General features: G+C 39.7%; 1 protein-coding gene across 4 annotated transcripts in view; it reads right to left on the bottom strand.

The window, feature by feature from the left end:
* FLRT2 (fibronectin leucine rich transmembrane protein 2) overlaps nucleotides 1–22,095 on the bottom strand; it is a 104,453-nt gene that overhangs the window by 31,161 nt on the left and 51,197 nt on the right. The window contains exon 2 of one of the 4 annotated variants that reach the window (XM_008271954.5): nucleotides 17,395–17,523. The exons of the other annotated variants lie outside the window; for them this stretch is intronic. The gene's annotated coding sequence lies outside the window, so the exon portion shown is untranslated. The remainder of the gene's footprint in view (nucleotides 1–17,394; nucleotides 17,524–22,095) is intronic. 4 annotated transcript variants of the gene reach the window in all.

The raw sequence follows: 22,095 nt of genomic DNA, 5'->3' as shown, positions 1-22,095 counted from the left end.
TTTTATATGGCCAAAAGCTGTTTGTACTCAACATGCCTTTTTAAAGAGAGACTGTGAAAACTAGAAAAGGAAAACAGATTCCAGAGATCTGGATCCTTGTTTTAGTTCTGTCATTATCTAGATGTGTGATCATATCATTTCTCTGAGGTTAGGCACTTGAGTATTAAAACCACAGCAAGAAGAAGGACTCACTTAGTTGAAAATCCTATGAGTCATAGCAATGAAGTGCCACACTCTGGGTTCAAAGAGAAAGAGCTCTAAGATTTAAACAGCACTCCAATGTCAGAATCAGAAGTCAAGCCCTGTTTGATGAATCAAACAGATATGAAGTGGTGATGAGCATGACAGAGATCACTTGGTTTCCTGCATCTGCTTCCAGAAGCTTGGCATCACCCATGTACTACAACCAAAAACCACCTGCACATGTAGGAGTTTATAATTCTAATATAATGCCTTTATTCAACTACAAAAACATGTTTAATTCCAGGGTAAATGAAATGCAGTCAGACAGACTTGTATGTCCAAACACTTCTGCCATTAATGAACTGTGGGCTGATATTCAGCAAATCATTTAATTTCTATAACTTTCCAACATAGTTGTAAAGATTAAATGAGGCCACTTAGGCAAAGCCTTTACTTAGTAAATGGTGTGAATGGAGTTAGTGCTCAATAAAGGCAATCATTATTTTCATCATTAGACTTAGGCTGTGTCTATGTGAAGTGACTAGATTAACAGGTTTGAGTGAAACAACTGAAATGAAATAGTGAATACTGTAGACATACCATTAAAGTGAGTTGAAACTAAGGAGAGAAAGACTATTTAGTCCCCAAGTGCACACTATTATTTTCATGGCAGTAAATATATTTATTTTGCTGATGGAAAAGAATGTCACCAGAACACATCACCTCTGTAGTCCCACTCAGCCATAACATTTATCAGTATATAATTTTTTTTGACAGGCAGAGAGGACATTGAGAGAGAGAGACAGAGAAGAGAGAAAGGTCTTCCTTTGCCGTTGGTTCACCCTCCAATGGCCACCGCAGCCGGTGCGCTGCGGCCGGCGCACTGCGCTGATTCGATGGCAGGAGCCAATTACTTATCCTGGTCTCCCATGGGGTGCAGGGCTCAAGTACTTGGGCCATCCTCCACTGCACTCCCGGGCCACAGCAGAGAGCTGGCCTGGAAGAGGGGCAACCGGGACAGAATCCAGCGCCCTGCCCGGGACTAGAACCGGGTGTGCCGGTGCCACAAGGCGGAGGATTAGCCTAGTGAGCCGCGGCGCCAGCTCAGTATATAATTTTAAGCCATACAGTGCTTGAACAATTCACCAATGCCTTTTGATTTCTGCAGAAGTAGAAATAATTGAATGGGAGAAAACTATTTGTCTCTTTGAACAGAATGAACTTGTCTCAAGTTGTTTAAATCCACTATCTATCTTAAAATGAATTGCATTTTTTTAGATCCAATATAAAACTTTTACTAAGAAAATAGTGTGATTTGAAAACTTTTCATAGACTTTGGCCGTTTAGCTGGGAATGGCAGCCAGCAAAACCTAATAGAACAAAGAAAACAAATTTGTGATAGCATGTCCATGACGTGAGATCATATATGGAAATCAAATATTTCTAAGTCGTTCATCTCGTTTATTTACATATTTTTCTAGTTAATAAGAATATACTGAGTATGAAAAATATAAATGTAGTGCAATGCCTAAATAGCTAATATTTCTCTTCATCTTTCTTTTATGCTCTGATATATTTTCCCTAATTTTCCAGCTCCTTGAACTACATTTTTCCTTATTATATTTTAATTGACTTTTTCATATTAAATTTTGCTTGAAAGGATGATTTGAGTTCAAAAGCACCAAAGAAATTATACCTTTTGAGCAAAGCCTTATGTCATACTTAATTTGATCTAAACTTGGATAGCAAATTCTAGTTGGCCTCTTTATTTTTTTCATATCAATGCAATAAAATATAATAAAGCACATCTAAAAATATAAAGAAGAAACACTCTGATTCACCTTGACTTTCACTATCATGGAACTCTATCATTTTTAAATGTTTGCTTGCTTTCTGAGAATCAAGTCTTTAATAGCCAAGTGCTATCTCCCAGCTCAGCATTCTCATTACCATTTAAAATGTGCTTAAAATCAATTGAAAGTCAACACATCACATAACAAGACACGGCAAGCATGTTCTGATCTGTGCAGTTGAATGGTAACTGCTCGCTCAGGAAACATCTGAATTCCCCCAAGTACTATGGTGATAGGCTAAAAGAGTTTAAACAGTGAAAATGTTTTTTAAAAGTCTCTAGAAAGATGATGGGTTCAGTTACTTTGGAAATTTTTAAATCTAAAATTCTTTTATCTAAGTATGTGCTGTACAAATCCAGAAAATTTTTCAACACACACACACATACATACACACAAACACACACAATCCATCAAAAACAAACAAAAAAGCCCACCTAATGCTAGTCTTGTATCTGCTTTGAACCATGATTCATGAAAAATAGGTAACGAGTGTCTGGAACTCCTCAAAACAACTACAAAAAAATAAAAAGGAAAAAAAATGTTCCATGGAAAGTCTATGTCTATTTTCATCCTTATGGAAATGGTTGATTCTTTCAGAAGAGGGTGGATGGTTATTAAACGGACTCCACCTAGATCCATGAGGATAATTTCTGTGTTCAACTCCAGATCTGAAAGAGAAGATGACCTGTAAAAACAAACAGCAGCAAAGGTTCAGAGGAACCTGTTTCCTGGCCTCTGGGTGGGATGCAGCCTCCTTGCCCTGTGCAGGGAGATGGTGTTTGTTTTCTGGGCACTGGTATTTTAAAAGGCTCTTCCTGGACAGTCAAAAACTGAACTGTAATTTCCTGAGAGATTCGGCCACAAGCCTTTCCAAAAGCAAATAAAAAGAGGAGCCCAATTTCAACTGCAAAAAACTCAAAGACCTCCAAACGCACCCCAGGGGGACTTGTAGAGCTCAACTCCAAACAAGAGACCTAGGAATATAATCACCTCTTGCCAGTCAGATGAACCATTTCAGACCTTTTTCACGAAACTAAGAAAATATACAACTATGTATGTGAAGACAAGAAAATGCAATAATCCAGAAATGGCCTCATTTTCCCACTGGGCTTGTTACTTGATAGTGAGAACTTATTCCCCTATAGAAATATCTATGGGTTTTACTTCCAGGCCTGTCTGTATTAGGACTTCAAAGAAAATTCTGAATATTAATCCTATTGATGCCCTTTGAACAGGGCAGGCACTTATACCTTGGATAAAAGCAGGACATTAATTCCTAAGCTCTTTTCATATAGACTTCAAAAGGTTCTTTTCTTCCCCATCTATGAAAGGAATCATGATCTCTCATGGTAACATGCATGTACACCTACATAAACAAACAAGCATACATACTCACACCAACAACCAAGCACCTTTCTCAAAGCCAACCACTTCACTATTTTTTTTTAGATATTATTCTAATTCTGATCAAATTCTTGCAGGTCATCATCACTACCTGTTTTTAAGGTATTTTTAAAATTAAGAATGTAAAATATATTTGTTTTAACTCACACAGATTATAAATATTAGCACTTGATCCTAGGATTAAGTGACTCCCAAATCTAAGGTCATCCTAACCTTAAGCTGCATCTCCTGTTAGCTAATTACCGTAGGCTTGTATGAAACTATTAGGAAAACTTTAATTCTTTACACGATTGTAAGAAACCTAGATGATAGAAGGACTTAAATACTAAAGTACTATAACATAATAATCATGTACAACAGTGCTTCAAAATGTTTGTGTAAAATGTGATTAAAATATTAGTGTTTTTTGGTGCAAAATCTTGTGAAATCTGAGCATATGAAGAGTCTTCCAAAAGTTCATGAAAAATGTGTATTATGACTAAAACTATGCATGATTGCCAGCTGAAAATCAGTGAAATTGGGAGAATTGTAATGGCCTTACTTCTTTCAGAGCTCAGGAAAAAAGCTCCCAAATGTTTGTTCAGCAGCACCTACTAAGGTGAGGAGGAATTAGCTGAAGGACCAATTGAGTGCAGTTCTAAACAGACAGGGTCAGGCTCAGCCAGGACATCCGAGCTGAGACTTGCAGGCATGAGTGCACTGGAAACACACACATGTACCTGGGGAAAGCTGTCCAGTGAAGTTCTGCTCACTCACAGAAAACCATGTTAAAGACACACATGTACACACTGCCACACACAAGTCTGCAGACCTCTGCACCCTTAGTGACCAAGGACCCCTAAACCTCCTCTTCTGAGGGCAAACATGACATAGAGGCAGGATCTGAGCAAGACCCTGAACCCTGCTATAGTCAATCCATCACAATCTGCATTTCCAATCTTCTGCTCAAGAGCTGCTTCCTTTTACAGAATTTTAACTTTCCTTAGGGACAAGGTCCTGCCTCTTGACGTACACAGGGTATATCTTCTCCTATTACTCCTTTGTGGCTCACATCTTGCATCAGGTACCTTGTTTCTTTTTTTCTTTTTTTTTTTTTTTTTTTTTTTTTTTGACAGGCAGAGTGGACAGTGAGAGAGAGAGAGAGACAGAGAAGAGAGAAAGGTCTTCCTTTGCCGTTGGTTCACCCTCCAATGGCCGCCGTGGCCGGCGTGCTGCGGCCGGCGCACCGCACTGATTCGATGGCAGGAGCCAGTGCTTACCCTGGTCTCCCATGGGGTGCAGGGCCCAAGCACCTGGGCCATCCTCCACTGCACTCCCTGGCCACAGCAGAGAGCTGGCCTGGAAGAAGGGCAACCGGGACAGAATCCGGTGCCCCAACCGGGACTAGAATCCGGTGTGCCAGCGCCGCAAGGCAGAGGATTAGCCTAGTGAGCTGCGGCGCCGGCCGAAGGTACCTTATTTCATCTCACCTTCCCATTCAAAAAGACACCTTTCCAGGGTATCGTTTTAAGTTGTCAGTCAATAATGTCTTGTTTTAAAGACTTAACAAAATTAAGAGATTCCCCCCCTAGTCACATTTAAAATGCACTGTTATCTACAGAATAGCCCTGGGGATCCAAAGGAAGGAAACCATGCTAACAGATAACAGGTAGTTGGTTGGTGTTTGGAACAGGACACCAAACACCGTGTGTCTCCAAGCACAGCACAGTGGAAGTAGGTTCCTCCCATTCAGACACAGCACCATGTTCTAAACCATAGGGGACATAGCCTCATGATACAGCTGGTGAATTATCTGGGTCTACCAACTTCAACTGAATTTCTGGTAGGAACTGGATTGAGGAGTTTAGTTCTAGAGCCAGTGCATTAAAATGTTCATAATCTGAGTGGACTTAAAACCTCATTACTGTTGAAAATAGAAATTTTCTCTTAGGTAAAAGATAACTATGCTCATTCACTGACAGAAGTATCCTTACTTTTTTGTTCAGTATTATTTAAATGATAATATGAATATTTAAAAATTATATGCTTAACATTATTCATAGTGAGTTATTTTAAAGATTTATTTTATTTATTTGAAAGAGTTACAGAGAGAGAGAGAGAGAGAGAGAGAGAGAGCGAGAGTGAGTCTTCCATCCACTGGTTCACTCCCCAAATGACTGCAATGGCCAGAGCTGAGCTGATGCAAAGCCAGGAGCTTCTTCCTAGTCTCCCACGTGCATGCAGGGGTCCAAGGACTTGGGCCATCTTCTACTGCTTTCCCAGACCAAAGCAGAGGGCTGGATTGAAAGTGGAGCAGCCAGGACTGGAATCAGCACCCATACGGGATGCTGGCGCTGCAGGCCATGGCTTTTACCAGCTGTACCACAGAGCCGGCCCCTATTCATAGTGTTTATGAGAATAATATTTATTTATTTAAAAAGAACAGTAACATACAGAGATCTCTAATCCTCTGTTTCACTTCTCAAATGCTGAACAACAGCTAGGCCTGGGCCAGGTCAAAGCTGGGAGCTGGATACTCAACCCGGGTCTCCCACGTGGGCAGCAGGAATGCAAGCAGTTGAGGTATCACCCGCTGCTTCCCAGGGTGTGCCTCAGCAGGAAGCTGGAATTAGGAGTGGAGTTTGGACTCAAATGAGGCACTCTGATACAAGATACAAGTATCTCAACTGGTGTCTTAACTGCTGTGCCATATGCCCATCCTTTCACACTGTTTTTTAGTACATTTGAGAAAAAAATACAACTAAATACTTGGACTTGAGTATTTTAAATAAGCAGACAAATGCTCTGACCCACAGTATGAAAGGTGACTAAGAATTCTAAAAATATCATTTATAAAAATCAAATGCTAAATATCTAATTCAAAGCCAGGTATAAAATTATTTCAGTTAAAGGTAAAACATACCCTGGTAACAAGGAGCCATATGACTGTTGCTAAACAACCAAAAGAAATACTTAAAGTGTATAATGATGTAAATAGTCAAGAATCTATAAAACATTACTCATTGGTTCCCAGGTAGTCAATAAAAAGTCAACAATATCCCTTTGATTCTTATCCTCAGAAAGTATATCACATATATAAAATACTGCTGACATTTAACTAATTTGGCTCAATACATTTTCAGTCTTATCCAATCAATAGCATTCCAAAACCATTTAAAGGAGAGACCACGTGAAAGACAGGGCAAGCCTTAAAGGAACATACTGGTCATGCAGCCAGGAGATGAGCGTGGGAAAAAGTTAAGATGATCCCAAAGAGGTAACAGTTAGCATCATGGAGTTTCAAAAGTAACACATGACTGGGCACAACGGCATCACAGAAAATCCAAAAATTTTAAGAAAACTCAAAAATCACCTTAACTATTGAAAGCCAACTATTTTTAGCCAATGCTAAAAAAAAAGATAAAAAGATAACTTAGGGATATTACATAGACATTTGGTAAAATAGTATTTTTCTCTTTCCTTCTGTAGTTGCCCTAAAGGTCCTTAAAGAAACAGAGTATAATCCAATGGCAATTATTTCAACTAAGGGTAAAAGGAAAATGTGACTCATCCAGATGTAAATTGAAATTCAGTATATATTAGATGAGGATGCACTTTCCGTATTTCTGACCCACACAATTCACAGATTAGACAATAACAGGTGAAATATTTGTGGAATGTGAAATTATTATGGAATGATTGCAAAGAAAGCCCTGTGCTCGTAGAATCAACAATGCAGTATGTCCTCCACGTCTGAGTCCCCCATTGCACTCTGCATGGCATCCTGCATAAACATGCAGAACTTGTGTTATTGCAGTTTTTAAATGAGCAGATAATGCCAATGCTTCTTTGCACACAGCAAACCTTATTTATTCTTAGTATTGATGTATTTTTATCACCAAACAAAATGTTCTACCAGTTCTATTTGCCTGATAAAAAAGGAAGGTGAAGGTCTCCATTTACTGTGTCCCACAATTTACAGGCCGATTACTACCAGAATTGCAGAGAAGCCAGGAATGTAGTTACTGGGACTTAATGAGCAGAAAAAAAAGGTGTTACCTAATTCCTTCACTGGGATCATTTTCTTTGCTTTCTATTTTCAATCATCACAAAAATACGTTGGTGAACATTAAGAAATGAGAAAAACATCTTTATTCTATCACTTGCTTTAAAAAGCATAAAATAATAAAATATTTTTTCCTCTTGTCACATATATTTTAATGACTCATTGCAAGCAGGATAAAAATCAAGCAATATGTAAAGAAGCCATTTTAATCTTTTAAAATCAATTTGCAATTTACTTTTTAATTTAGTGGAGAACATTATTCATTTGTTGATGGTTAAATGTTTTTAAAACAATAAGATCAATGCATATTAAAACTATGTAGCATTCTATGTAAGCATAACATTCCTTTATTCCCCACATCATTAAGATTTAGGGCTTAGCTCATGAAATATTTATTAAGCAATAAAAATGCTATGTGTTCATCAGAAAAACCACCTCATTTATAAATTAGGTAGCCACGTACACCCAGTTACTCAGTAAATCAAGAGCAACTAAGAAGGATTTAGTTGCCTACTGTCCTAGACATATGAAGATTTGTTTTATTCTCAGATAACTATTTCATGTACTAATCAGCTACAAAATTTGATAGCTATTTTGCAGGCTTGAGGTGATGGGTGTCCTCCTCATGTAAGCATTCCCGTAAGTTATGTTTCAAGTGCGGAATAAGAACCTGCTCTGTGACTTCTTCAAGAAAGAGGCAAGGCTGAGGTCTGTCCCCTGCCTGTGCACATTCAGATCTTCAGAGGCCTAATCTGTTTTCATTGCAGGCTTTCCAACCAGGAAAATGTGTCCATTCTCACAGGACAATGTACTTGCTACTGGGAGAGATTAAGATGTGTCCTCAGCTTTTGTGAAATGAGTAAGTGCCACCAACATCACCACCACTGATGTGTGCTTCACTCCACTGTCTATAATGGCTTTGTATTTACCCAATCCCAACAACTCCAAGACCTAAGAAACTATCTACCCCTGAGAAAATGGAAGCAAACGTACAGTGAGCTTGGAAAGGCCTTTTGTTACCACCTCTTGTCTTTCTTCTTATAATATCTTAAATATTGATCATGGAAAAAAGAACTACTTCATCCCAAAAATTAATTCCAAGAAACAATGCTATTTTCAAAAATTGTGCTTACTTTTCAATGAACTGGATGTCTTAGAATTCACTTCAACATACATCATAGTTAACATCACTTCAGCCTTCAAAATTAAAGAGGTATGACAGCAGAAAAACTGTTCTCACTTTCCCCCAAAAAAACCCAAGAATGATTCAGTTATGTGCTCAACGTCATTCACCAATTCAGAGGAAATAGTATGTAGAAGTCTGACTCGGTGAACATGTGACTACCGCATGTCCCAACCACACACTCAGCAAATAAGAGAGGTGAGTAACTCAGAAAGTGTTTACTATCTACCTTCATGCATGATGCTGTGTGAATACGATGGCCTTCACAATATGAATATACTGACCTACGTAGCACTTTTAATTGGTTAAATCCACAAACTGAAAAGGAAGGTCTTTATCAGTTCTCTTATCCCACCATTGAGATGAACAAGCAGACACTAGCGATTCACTTTCTAAGGTCTAAAACAATATGGTCGGAAGGAGGGGAGGAAGGAGGGAAGGAAAGAGGGAAGGAAGGAGGGGAGGAAGGAGGGAAGCAAGCAAGCAAGCAAGCAGAGAAGGTAGGCAGGCAAGGGAGGGAGAAGGGAGGTTATAGTGATTCACTTTATAGAGATCAAATATACCAGCACCTATCTTGAAGGGTAGGTGAAGGTACCACAAGAGGTAATTCAAGCAAAGCATTTCATCCAGTTACTGACATGCTTCTTAAAGTATTTTTTACTATTATTGAGAATTATATCTATATGTGTTTCACTTAATAATATATTGAAAGGAATGGAAAACATGAGGTCATAAAAATAAATACCCATTTTAAACTTACAATAGTATTAGGAAAAGAAAATTTAGTACTTAAATGGTCATACTTGGTTCATTCTAGAATAGTTTAATCTAATCTCAGCATCACCAATATAAAAGAAAATTAAAATAAGAGAAGTTCGGGGCCAGAGTTGTGGCACAGCGAGTTAAGATGCTGCCTGGAACGCTGGCCTTCATATGAACACTGATTCTAGTCCTATCTGCTCCACTTCCAACCAAGCTCCCACTAATGCACCTAGGAAGGCAGTGGAAGATGTTCCAAATGTTTGGGCCCCTGCCACCTATGTGGGAGATCCAGATGCAGTTCCAGGCTCCTGGCTTCATCCTGGCTGTTATTTGGACAGTGAAGCAACAGACAGAAGATGTCTCTTCTCCCTCTCTCTTCCTCTCCGTCGCCCCTTCTCTCTGTAACTCTGCCATTCAAATAAATAAATCTTTAAAAAAATAATAAGAAATTTAATTCCCCACCCCCACCTCCTGCCCAAACACATACACAATTCCCTCATCATTCTCCAGGCCCAGTTGTATCTCACAGGTATCTTACTGATGGAGTGGTTAAGACAATACAACACTGTGGGTAGGGCTTACTCAAGAGAAATTTATGTTAAAAGAAGCAGTTAAAATTGTTATCATATAATATCATCTTTGAAATATAAGCTCTTGCGCCAAGGATGAGTTTTTACTTAAAGTCTTAAGGGTTTTGACTTGCTTCTTTTGAACTGTCGACCGTGACTAGATCTAAAGAGGCTGTTTTCATTTGTCTGCTGAATCTGTGGTAGGGTTTGAGTCACAGCAAAATGTTCACTTGGAGAAAAAATATTCACGGTCAAGTCCTTTAATTTGTTGAAAGAGCTGGCACTTGATGAGCAAGTTCCTGTTAAAACAGCCTAAGAATCCAATATGTTTTTGTGCTTTAGGTGGTGAAGAGGGCCAAAAACCACAAGATTATACATCAAATACACAAACAAAACAAATCAGAAAGACCTCTGACAGCTGAAGTAGGTCTTCTGCAGGGTTCTTTGGAACTACTGGCACTCTGGTGTGTGCTGTCAGTGCCAATTAGACCAAGATGAGCTCTGCTCTTTTTTTTTTTTTTTTTTTTTTTTGTTCCATTCCTTAGCCAGCTACAAACTGAATGACAAAGCAGTTTCAAGGCTAAAATCTACTTATGCCTACTTCCTGAAAGGCTGAACAAATATAAGTGTGGGGGTGGGTGTATTCAAGAATCATTTTGAAATCAGAGTAAAACTGCGCTTCCTCATTTGATGGTAAAATGGGTAGTCATACATTGTCTAAGAGAAAGCCACAGGCCAAATACCAAGTTAAATATTGGTTATATAAACCAGTGTAGATTTCCCTATGGCTAAACCAGAAAATATCAGCCAATAAAGGAAATTCAACTACAAAAATTACAACAACAACAACAACAACAAAAACTCTACTTTTTAAACATGCATATTCTCCCTGAGCAGTTTGCTGTGCCACTCAAATTCCACCGGAACCAGCTTACCTCGCTATGTCTATCTTTTAGATATGAACCTTTCTTCTGACTTTGGGAGAATCAGTCCCATTGTTCAAATGATGAGATCATTACTAAGTTGATTCTATCTACATTATAATAAGAATTTGCCTGGGGCCGGCTGGCCGCCGGCACTGGAGTATGGTGGGCTAAGCTTCTGCCTGCAGTGCCAGCATCTCATATGGATGCAGATTTGAGTCCTCTTTCAGCTCTCTGCCACGGCCTCAGAAAGCAGTAGAAGATGGCCCAAGTGCTTGGGCTCCTGTACCTGGATGGGAGACCAGAAGAAGCACCTGGCTCCTGGCTTTGGGTAGGCTCAGCTCTGGCCATTTAAGGAGTGAATTGACAAAGGGAAGACATTTCTCTCTGTCTCTCACACTCTGTTTGTCTGTAACTCTACCTCCCAAATAAAAAATTAAATCGTAGCCGGAGCCGTGGCTCAATAGGCTAATCCTCCGCCTAGCGGCACCGGCACACCGGGTTCTAGTCCCAGTCGAGGTGCCGGATTCTGTCCCAGTTGACCCTCTTCCAGGCCAGCTCTCTGCTGTGGCCAGGGAGTGCAGTGGAGGATGGCCCAAGTGCTTGGGCCCTGCACCCCATGGGAGACCAGGAGAAGCACCTGGCTCCTGCCTTCGGATCAGCGTGGTGCGCCAGCTGAGGCAGCCATTGGAGGGTGAACCAACGGCAAAGGAAGACCTTTCTCTCTGTCTCTCTCTCTCACTGTCCACTCTGCCTGTCAAAAAAAAAAAATTAGATCGTTTTAAAGAAAAAAAATGAATTTGCCCAACTGGTGTGGAAATTTCAGCTCTTTTAAAAAAAAAAAACAGGTAAATAAATATTAATTTTCATCTTTCCTTTTTTACATATGAGGTTTACATATATCTTTAAATGTATAATGTAAATATAGTATACACACATTTTCAACTTGTAAACTGCGCCAGAATTGGCATATAAATATAAATGAGTTTTATAAATAATATGGAACACCAATTTTGAGCATTTTTAAATAATTTTCAATTTATTGTAGCAGTAACACTTAATATGGGATCTGCCCTCTTAACTAATTAAGTGTTCAATACAGTATTGTTAACAATAGGCCCAATGTTGCACAACAGATCACTAGAGCTCATTCATCTCGCACAACTGAAAGTTTATGCTCCCTGATTGAGCATTCTTTCTTACACCAGCATTACCACTGCAGTAAGCAGAGTAGTTTATTTAAAAAAGCTCAATGTCCAGAGTTGCCTAGTATTGAAGCCTGATTCCAGTGTTTTCAGGCGGTGTAGCTTGTGGGCAGATTAACCTGTCTGTGCCTCTTTTTCCGTATCTGTAAAATGGGGATAAAATCTGCACCATAGTGTTGGTGTGAGGATGAACCATGTATGTGTGTATACTCATACATACATTTATGTACATATATACTTGTTTATATATACATGTTATACACTAATTATGTGTGATATATAAATTTTATAATGCAAGGATAATTCAAAAATTTGTGGAAAATATGAATTAAAAGATAAGTTTATTTTGGTGCAAATCCCCTGAGGATCATTAAGAAAGGAAATTCAATTGTTTAGCTTTGTTTTCTCAGCTCTTCCCCTGGACCTTATGTCAGGTTCCTGGAAGAACTCCAAGGACCCTTTTAACTTTATATCTCTCCATACCACCTCTTTTGTGAAGGAGATTTTGATAAACACGAAAAAAGCAGCATTTATTCATCCATTGTCAAAATTTGAACTTGTAGCATCAAAAATCCTAAATAATATAAGTGCATATGACAAACAGTAGAATAGCTTCTATTTACATCCTCAAGCATATATAATACACACTACACACAGAGAGAGATTCTGTGTACTGAGATGATAATTGGTGGCTATTTTATTAAGTTTAGATTTTCTAAATTATGTACAATACACTTGCCTTACACTTTTGATCAGAAATAAAAAGGCTAACACTTTGTAAGTCACCACTATGCCTGAATACCACGCAGCCCCCTTCCAGCGGGGAAGGCAGACTGACTGTAGTGATAATACCAATACTGCTCTGAAAAATGATAACACGAGATGAACCAAGTCTGAAAGAGATCTGTAAAAGAAATTAACATTTGAGCAAATGCATGTGCTCTTTCAACCTGTAGGGTAGATACTCAACTCAGTCAAACCTGAGGAGGGATGGCTTGAAAGAGGGAGGCTGATTGCGTGTTGATGACAAACGACTTGACAAATGTTACCTCCCTTCATCTCACTCCCATCTTGGAGGCAGCTATTAGGGCCACCATGTCACAAAGAAGGACACCAGGATTCAAGGTCACATATCTGCCAGAGGCAGTGTCAAAATGCCAACCATAGTTCTTGGCACTAAGTTAAACACTCTTTCACCAGGCCAGAGAGCCTCACTCCTGACTCTTGCCTTCACTCAGCCCTCTTCTATCTGTATTCATTGCTTTTGCCATGCACGCCGCCCCAACCCACCTCTACTAGATGCCTTTTGGACACTGCCCCATTTGCAATGAAAAATAAGCAAGAGTACAAAAGCCTCATATAACTCCCACACAGAAAGCCTGACTATAAGGTAGGGCCAGCGATGCCTGAACCCACCAGTATTCTCACAGATGTGCAGCTGCATACATGCATACCGCCTCTGCAGGGCTCATAAAGCAGCTTTCAGCACCACTTAGAACCCTGTGTTAGTGGGCATCTGCAGCAGCAGCCAGCTACTGCACAGTAAGTAATTCTCTGCTGAACCCAGGCAGGATTGGCCTGTAGCACAGAAGCAGGCATGTGAGCCCAGAGAAGAATGTCTGTCTTCTGTGATTCTGGAGGGCATATTGTTATGTCCTAAGAGACAGGAAGGGGAGACAGAACTGCAGAATGTCTAAGGAAGAACCTCAAAGTCTATACCGCATTACCTTATCTAGGCACTTAATGTTTGCTGCTTTACAGAAATACAGAATTAAGAAACATCATAAAAGAGGCCTTTCATGACTTCCATTTTTCTCATTTCTTTTCAGCATTTTTTTGTTCATGTAATTTCTTCTGCTAATTATTTAAACGAAAAAATATGTGCAATGTCCTGAGTCAACACTGTATAGCTTGGTACGTGCACAATCCATTCAGAAAAAAAAAAAAAAGGCATTTTCTACTGCTGTGCAAATATTAATTAACTCACGCATTTTGCAAGGCAAGTAGCTAAGGACCTCCACTTCACCCACGCTTAAATAGACAGGTTAAGACAATACAGTGATTTAATTGTAGAGCCTTCTGGAACCTTCAGACTTATGCTGAGGCACTGAGGAAGCACATATTCCATAGGGGACAAATAAATAAATCCTATTGCAGGGATAAAGAAAGTTCACTGCACCAGAGGAGCCAACTGATAACAGCAAAAAAAACCTGCCAATCACCATCTATTCTTAAAACATCCACATCAAGCCATTGTCAGATTCTGATTAGCTTAAAAAAGGCCCCATTTTCTCTTCCTTCTGCCTGACTTTTAGGGGGCTCCTGCTTTCAGCTCTCTCTAGAGCATGGCAATCAACATGCAGCCCCCAGTGTTACATAAAGTGAGTCCTTTTTCTGCACAATGCTTTGGAAGAAGCTCTTTAAGGGGTACAGGAGCTCTGATTCTGACTTTATCCTGTAAGAGTCCTGGGATGTGCTTGGAGCATCTCTCCACGGCACCTGCTGCCTGATTCTGAGAGTACTCGGGGTTTCTAGCGACTGTTGCCAAAATAGGAGTGTTCTGCTCCTTAAATTCATTGCTTTAGGCCACATTTGAATTCTGTTCATGGGGCAGAGAGCCCATCAGTTGCTCAATAGATTAACTCCTTGGTAGCTACTGCTAGGGGAAATCTGGCTACCCCAGTTGACCAGTAGCAATGATTTCAAAGGGATTAAGAGTGTTTTCTAAATTTCTGATTTAAAATTAAAATGGTGTACTTTATATTTTCCTTTTCATTACTTGTTCTTCTTTAGTATTATGATACAGCATAAAACAGGAAGGTGGATATCCCATATAAATACGTGTCCCTTAAGTATTCACTATTGGAAGTAACAGGCAAGACAGTCTCACCTTCAGCATTGATCTCTGCCAGTAATTTTCAGCATCTAATAAAGATTATCTTTCAATGATGTTCTGCACTCAGTTCAGTTCCTAGAGGCCCAACCCTGCACAAGGACAATTTCATTCCTCACATGGGAATATCCTTAGGATCTTTTCTTTCAGACAGCTATTTTCAATAAGGGCAAGGAAAGTGAGGAGGTAGTTTAGCTCTAACCTCCAGAGGTGTGCAGTGAATCATGGGGAAGACAACTAGAGAAATGTATGCTAAGAAACTAAAATATATATAAAATACACAGAACCCTCTACATAATGTCCCTTTTCATAGTTACTTCTTAACTGTTCTCAAAATAACATGCTTTCATCCTAAGTTAATAAAAAAAAAAAAAAAAACAGACATCACTGAGCACTTCTTTTGCAGGGCAAAAGTACACACAAATATCTCACATAATCACTGCAAGGACTGTATGAGATAGCACTGCTTATTACTCTCATTATACATATCACAGTAATGATTATAATAGCAGCAACAGCTGTGATTTATTGAGTACCTAAACATGTGCTGGGCACGTTATTTAAGATTCCTTCATTCAATACATGCAGTGGTTTTGAGGTTGTGTCTCCAGTTACTCCCACTATACAGATGAATAAATTGGTCCCACAGAGAGTATAAGTAACTTACTCAAGATCAGTGATAATTTAAACCCAGGTTGGCCTGATTTTAGAGTTCTTAGCCACTTTTCTATACTGCCTTCATCAAACACTCACTAATTACAAATGAAAATCAGTGAGTGGGGTTGAAAAACATCTCTAGATGAAAAATTAACACTGCAAAATGATCCCTAATATTATACCACTTACTCAAATAAAACAGGGAAAACTAAGATTGGGCCATCATTGTCATAAGCCCGATTAACAAATGTACACTTCTCTTCCTGAACAAAAATAATTTCAGGTTTTAAAATTGATTTCTATAAGTTCAAAAATAATCAATACTCTGCAACAACTGTGGAAGAATGTATTTTATAGGTAGAGCTTAACCTTTTATCCCAGAGGAAGATGGAGGTGTTCATCCCGGACTGGTCTGCAATGCTGACAATACTGCACTCGTGACTATGAACTTTCTCAAAGACGGAAGCTGTGAGCCCTAGGGAAAGGAACAACCACCACATTTTTCCAAGAAGTAGAGACGTGGTGGGGCTTTCTAAACTCTAGAGCGGTACCATCAAACTGGTGTTTTCCATACTTAGACTACCACTAAATATAGAGGTCGGTCTTCTCCCGGGTAGGAAGCATCCCGTAATGGGCCCTGTGAAGCCACAGGCTTGTCATTCAGAGCACTGCTTGCTCTAGTCTAGAATCTGGAATACTTAAGGACTACTGCTGCCTCCAGAGGATCTCCAAACAAATGGGAAGTTAATTTGCATAGGCCTCATTTCCATTTTATTCATCCTTTGCCCATCCTAGATCAGGTTGTTTTAATACCATCCCGCCATGGGAGGTCCAGCAAATTTAAAGGGCATTAGTGGTCAACAATTAGAAGGTATGGACTCCACAGCTGAGTTTATGTTTGAGATGAAAAGCTAAAACAATAGGAAGTCTACTGTATCACAGAAAATAAGAAAACTAAAAAGGCCAGCTAGACAGTATAAACATGGGGGAAACCAGACTCATCTAACTCTATAGATTAGCTTGAAAGCCACTATTTAGGGAGGGCCTATGATGATACCAGGCATTTTACTTGTACTCCAACATTTAATCTCTAAAAAGATTTAGAAAGTAAGGGTTTTATTCTTTAACTTCCTGATATACGAGAGACTCAATATATAAAGAAAGTCGAAAGGCAGGCATTTTTCTCAATGTTAGCTATCTTCTAAAGAGCAAAGTCACAATTGAAACGTGGCAGTGTCTGATTCTAAATCCAACACCTTACTTACCACTGCACATGACCTGCCTTCTGCTGACCAGCTGTTTTCTGATGCGTAATGTGAAGGCACTACAGGACTGTATCTGAGCAAGGGTAAGCAAACCTTCAACAATTCTCTTAGCCTCTGCAGTGCTTTCTTCTTTTTGAACATTAGACTAATGCCAACAATTAATTTACACGCAATTCTATTAAGATTTAAGAGCCTGAGTTTTAGCTCCGTGTGACTCTTATTTTCCAACAGTAAACTGACTCATGCCATATCAAGGTGCAAGTGTGCGCATGTGTGCAAACATTCACACACACACACAACCATGAACACTCCATTAGAAGAGAAAAACAAAATTATTTCTGAAAACCCTGCAAAAATCCTGCAACACCAACAGTACCTTCTATAGCTCATTAATTCTTGCCTAAATTTGCTACTGTCAGGCAAATCAGGCACCCTGTCCAGCAGACACCCACCTGCTATTAGGCTGAATGTGCCTGGCATCTTGACATTCTATTGATTCCAATCCAAAGCTTATGTAAAAAAGGCAGCTCAGAGTCCAAAAGGAATTTCGGCCACAAATACTTTGGGAGGAATCCAAACAACTAAAAACAGAGAGAAAGACAAGATGCAAATCTGAGTGACAAAATTGAGACAACCCAAACTAGACTGGTGACTGTTCAAGGACAAATCTACAAATGACATAAGAATCTCTTTTGTATGGCCATTTATTTTAGGAAATCCCAGCACCCTACACATGAGATGACCAGACCTTTCCCAGCTGGATACTCACAAAAAATATTCACAATTATTCCAGCAGTGTTGCTTTTAAAGATTTTTTTTTTTTGCCCTTTAAACCCTTATGCTTACTCAGTTGAAACTGTCTTTGTATTTTTGGTACCATAAATACAATCCTGGAAATGACAAAGAATTCAAGTCATTAACCAGTTAATATGGACCTGAAATGATGGAAAATGTTTAAGAAGGTACTGGGCAGGGCGTGCGGCACAGCAGTTAGGTTGCTGCTTGGGATGCCTGTATGTCTTATAAGAGTGCCTGGATTCCAGACACGGCTACCTGACTTCTGATCCAGTTTCCTGCTAAAGCACATCCCAGGAGGCAGCAGGTTCTTGGGTCCACGTCACCCACATGGGAGACCCCCACTGAGTTCCTGACTTCTGGCTTCAGTTGGGCCCAGCTGCAGCTACTGCTGGCATTGGCAACTGAACCAACACACAGAAGGTTTGTACCTGTGTATCTGTCTTTTAGTCTTTAAAACAAAATGAAAGGAAATTAATCAAAAAATTCAAAATTATAAAAAGAATGCCAAGTAGTTTACTCTTCGAAACAACCCTATGAGCTTAAGAGTTTTATTTCCAGTTCACAGATAATGAAAATTGGTTTTTAAGAGGGAAAGTAATTTGCTCCAAGTAGCTGGAAACTGAGTTACAAGGAAAGAAAACACCAGGATTCACTTACAATTTCCCTGATGCTTCCCGGCCCTCCCTCACCTCTGAAATGCCCTAAGCTTGCAGGACGTGGCTCTACACCCAACTTCCAAATCCTGGCACTGGTGGTTTTTGTGGCAGCTGCTTGTCACAGACAACTCTGTGTACATAAACAAGTTAGTTCCAGTGGGTTCTTTAAAACCAAATCAATTCTGTCTTCATTTCAGCCAAGAGAAAACATGCACTTAAAATAAAATATGCAAAAAGGGAGAAGGAGAGACATGCAATCCAGTGGAGCGGCATGAATTTCAGCAGCCCCTATTCCTCCCCTCCAAATTCCACTCCCCCAGCCCACGGCACAGCTCCCAGGGACTTCAAAGCCAGCTCCCGTTGAGAAGAGGGGCAATGAGGCCTAGCAGGAAGAAGGAGTTTATCTAGAGAGGAGGATGAATGAGGAATAGGGGTTCACTGCAGATGCCAGGCATCTTAAAACAAGAATTCTGAGTGCTTTCACAAAGCTGATTTCTAGCCGGGATACTGGGGTGGATCAGAAGGGATGAAGATGCAAGCAGGAAGAATACGTTTCTGCTGGTCAGGTATTTCCTAAATTTGTCAGACGATCCCAGTTTCTGGAGTGTCAGTCTGTGTTTGAGGAGAAGGAAAACCAACCAGGTGTCAGTTAGACTCCATTTACTTCTACCAAGACAGGCGAGCAGTATGTCATACTCCAATCTGGCTCTCTGTGATTTTGTGCATTTCTATAATTTGAAGCCACATTCTTTTTGTAAAAGAGTGCCCATGGATTGTGCTACATAACAAAAATCATGAGATAATTGGAAAGTTTCTTAAAATAGTTTTGTCATATTCCCATACCTGTACTGCATATTGCTAGGGTATATATTCAGTTGCCCCATGTCAAAGGCTGTGTCTGCACGTCAAGCCCATGCATCCTTCCCTCCGCTGTGCCTCTGATTTACAAGCTGACTTCTTGGAAAGAGCCACTTAGCCATTCATTCTCAGTTTATCATCCATCGGTTCTCATCATTACCGCTGCCGTTACTATTCAAAATGATTATAGACCTGCAATGGTGTTCTCTTTTCATAATACTGTTTGCAATATGCTTTTACACTGCCAAGTTAATATCACATGCCCATGATTCCTTTTCTGGCACAAGTCACAAAAGCTAGCTGCAATGGAATTTTAGAAGCCTCTTGAATGACTACATGTAGAACAGGGAAAATAAACAGGTGTTGATGCATTTTTTGAAACAACAAACTGATGACCCTTTGTGCACAGTTGACAACAAAAAATTGACACGGAATGCAACATTAAAATTGTCTGGCCCTTCTGTCCTCAACTACAGTCTGACAACTTCTCCAAGGACAGTGATGGTCATTTACTGAGTAAAGGACAAAGTCTGTCCTTGATCTTCCCACTGCAGTCCTACTGAAAATAACAGAAGCAAAGCACATGTATCGAATACAGGAACTGGTCCTTGTAGGCTGACAAACAGATTGAAGAGTATACTGCCTCGAAAGAAAAATATTGAAGATGGGTATGGCTGCAGGGAATTAATAAAAATCCATGCATCTCCTTTTAGAAACAGCAATGAGCTTGTGACTAGAATTTTCCTTTTCATGCGTGCACTCAACTCTAATGTCAATAGGAGTTTTGTATCAGCAAAGCACAGAGAATTGGAGTCATATGTCATTTAAAATGAATCATTTTACTTCCTCTCCTTAATTTTTATATATATTGACAAAATATAAAAATACACTCTTTAAAAATCAATTCAGCTTTGTAGCTTTCTACTCAAATAGCAAACATACCCAGAATAATTATTAACCATTGAATAATTATTTTAATGGGGTCACTCATAACAGAATTTCACAGGCCTCGGATTCACCATCCCACAATGAAAAATGCAAGTGGCAATGTATTACAAATTGCTCTTCGTTTATTTTGAGATTTGAATCTCCATTTTATTTTTAACAAGAGCTTCACAGTGTGCTGACAAGTGTCCTGAACTATATTTGGAAGAATAACAATATCTAAGATCAGGAGCACACATGGGCAGAGTTGGCTTCCCACTTTATCTACAGAAATATAAAACATGTGTACATGGTGTGAATTTCCCGTCAAGAATTTGAGTCTGTCAGTAGAGCTCCTGCTGCCCTCTGAGCACTGTGTCAATGCCTTCATGGGAGCACCTGGAATATTTTTAAGGTGTATCTTCAATATCTTTTCTCCAATTTCCAGTCATCAAGAAATTTCCAACATCAAGCAAGTAATGTTTTACTATGGTGTGCTACAAGTCTAAAATGAGTTTAAAAACTAAAAGGACAAATGGCTCATTAGCTGATCCTCAATAGGTACAACTGGTTTGTACTGCCTTTGCATTTGCAATTAGATTTTCAGAAATTGAAAATCACTGTCTTTGGCTTTCTGTGAAAAAATGCTAGAGGCAAGCAATATGGTGATTATTTTTCAAAGGAGGAAAAGAAAGTGTTGAAAGCTTTTAATAACATATAAAGTTCTGAGTTTGCAAGCACTAAACACAAAACAATGTTAATATGTTGTACTTTATAAATGCAAGTCATTCTGTTTGCTGTTTGGAGTTAGTAAATAGGTTTAGACAAATAATAATGTCTCTGTCTCTATGCTCAACTAGAGAGAAAGAGCCAAGTACTTTGAGGCATCAAATGATAAACACAGTGATGAAAATACAGTGTTCATCCTGAAAAGAAAATAACACACACACCACACACAAAATTCAAAACATCTTTAAATTCAAGACACCCAAATAACTGAAGGATTATTCATGAGTTTCTGAGGCTTCCTCTGACATATAGAATTTTCAAATATAGTAGATCACAAATAAAGGAAGACCAGTTTACCCAATGATTGGTCATGGTGAATACAATGGTAGGTCATTAATCAGGAAATGCAGTGTATAAATACACAAGCCCATGAATAATTTTAAACAGTTAGTACAGGCCGGCGCCGCGGCTCACTAGGCTAATCCTCTGCCTTGCGGTGCCAGCACACCGGGTTCTAGTCCTGCTTGGGGCGCCGGATTCTGTCCCGGTTGCCCCTCTTCCAGGCCAGCTCTCTGATGTGGCCAGGGAGTGCAGTGGAGGACGGCACAAGTCCTTGGGCCCTGCGCCCATGGGAGACCAGGATAAGTACCTGGCTCTTGCCATCGGATCAGCACGGTGCGCCGGCCGCAGCGTGCCGGCCGCGGGGGCCATTGGAGGGTGAACCAATGGCAAAGGAAGACCTTTCTCTCTGTCTCTCTCTCTCACTATCCACTCTGCCTGTCAAAAAAAAAAAAAAAAAGAGTTAGTACAATAAATATCCTTTCCAGTTCTAGAATATGTTCTCACAAATGGAGCCTTAAAAGCAAGAGAGAATGAAGATTTATAGAATTCCTTAAAGGTCAATGTTATGCACTTAACACGTATTACTTGCTTTAATGTTCTCCATAGCCCAGTATTATCATTTCCTCACAAATGAGCATTTGACACTCAGATGTGAAGGCCTTCACCTAAATTTTACCTCTAACTATGGCTAGAACATTGCCAAAGGGGCTGTACTTCCTCTTAAACACCATCACTCTTGACAGCCCTGGGGCCGGTTCTGTGGTGCAGTGGTAAAGCCCTGGCCTGAAGCACTGGCATCGCATATGGGCACCAGTTCTAGTTCCGAATGCTCCTCTTCTGATCCAG

The sequence above is a fragment of the Oryctolagus cuniculus genome, chromosome 20, assembly GCF_051225735.1.
Source record: "Oryctolagus cuniculus isolate XC-2025 breed Fujian yellow rabbit chromosome 20, ASM5122573v1, whole genome shotgun sequence".
Classification (NCBI taxonomy): domain Eukaryota; kingdom Metazoa; phylum Chordata; class Mammalia; order Lagomorpha; family Leporidae; genus Oryctolagus; species Oryctolagus cuniculus.
This window is presented reverse-complemented; position numbering and strand designations above follow the sequence as displayed.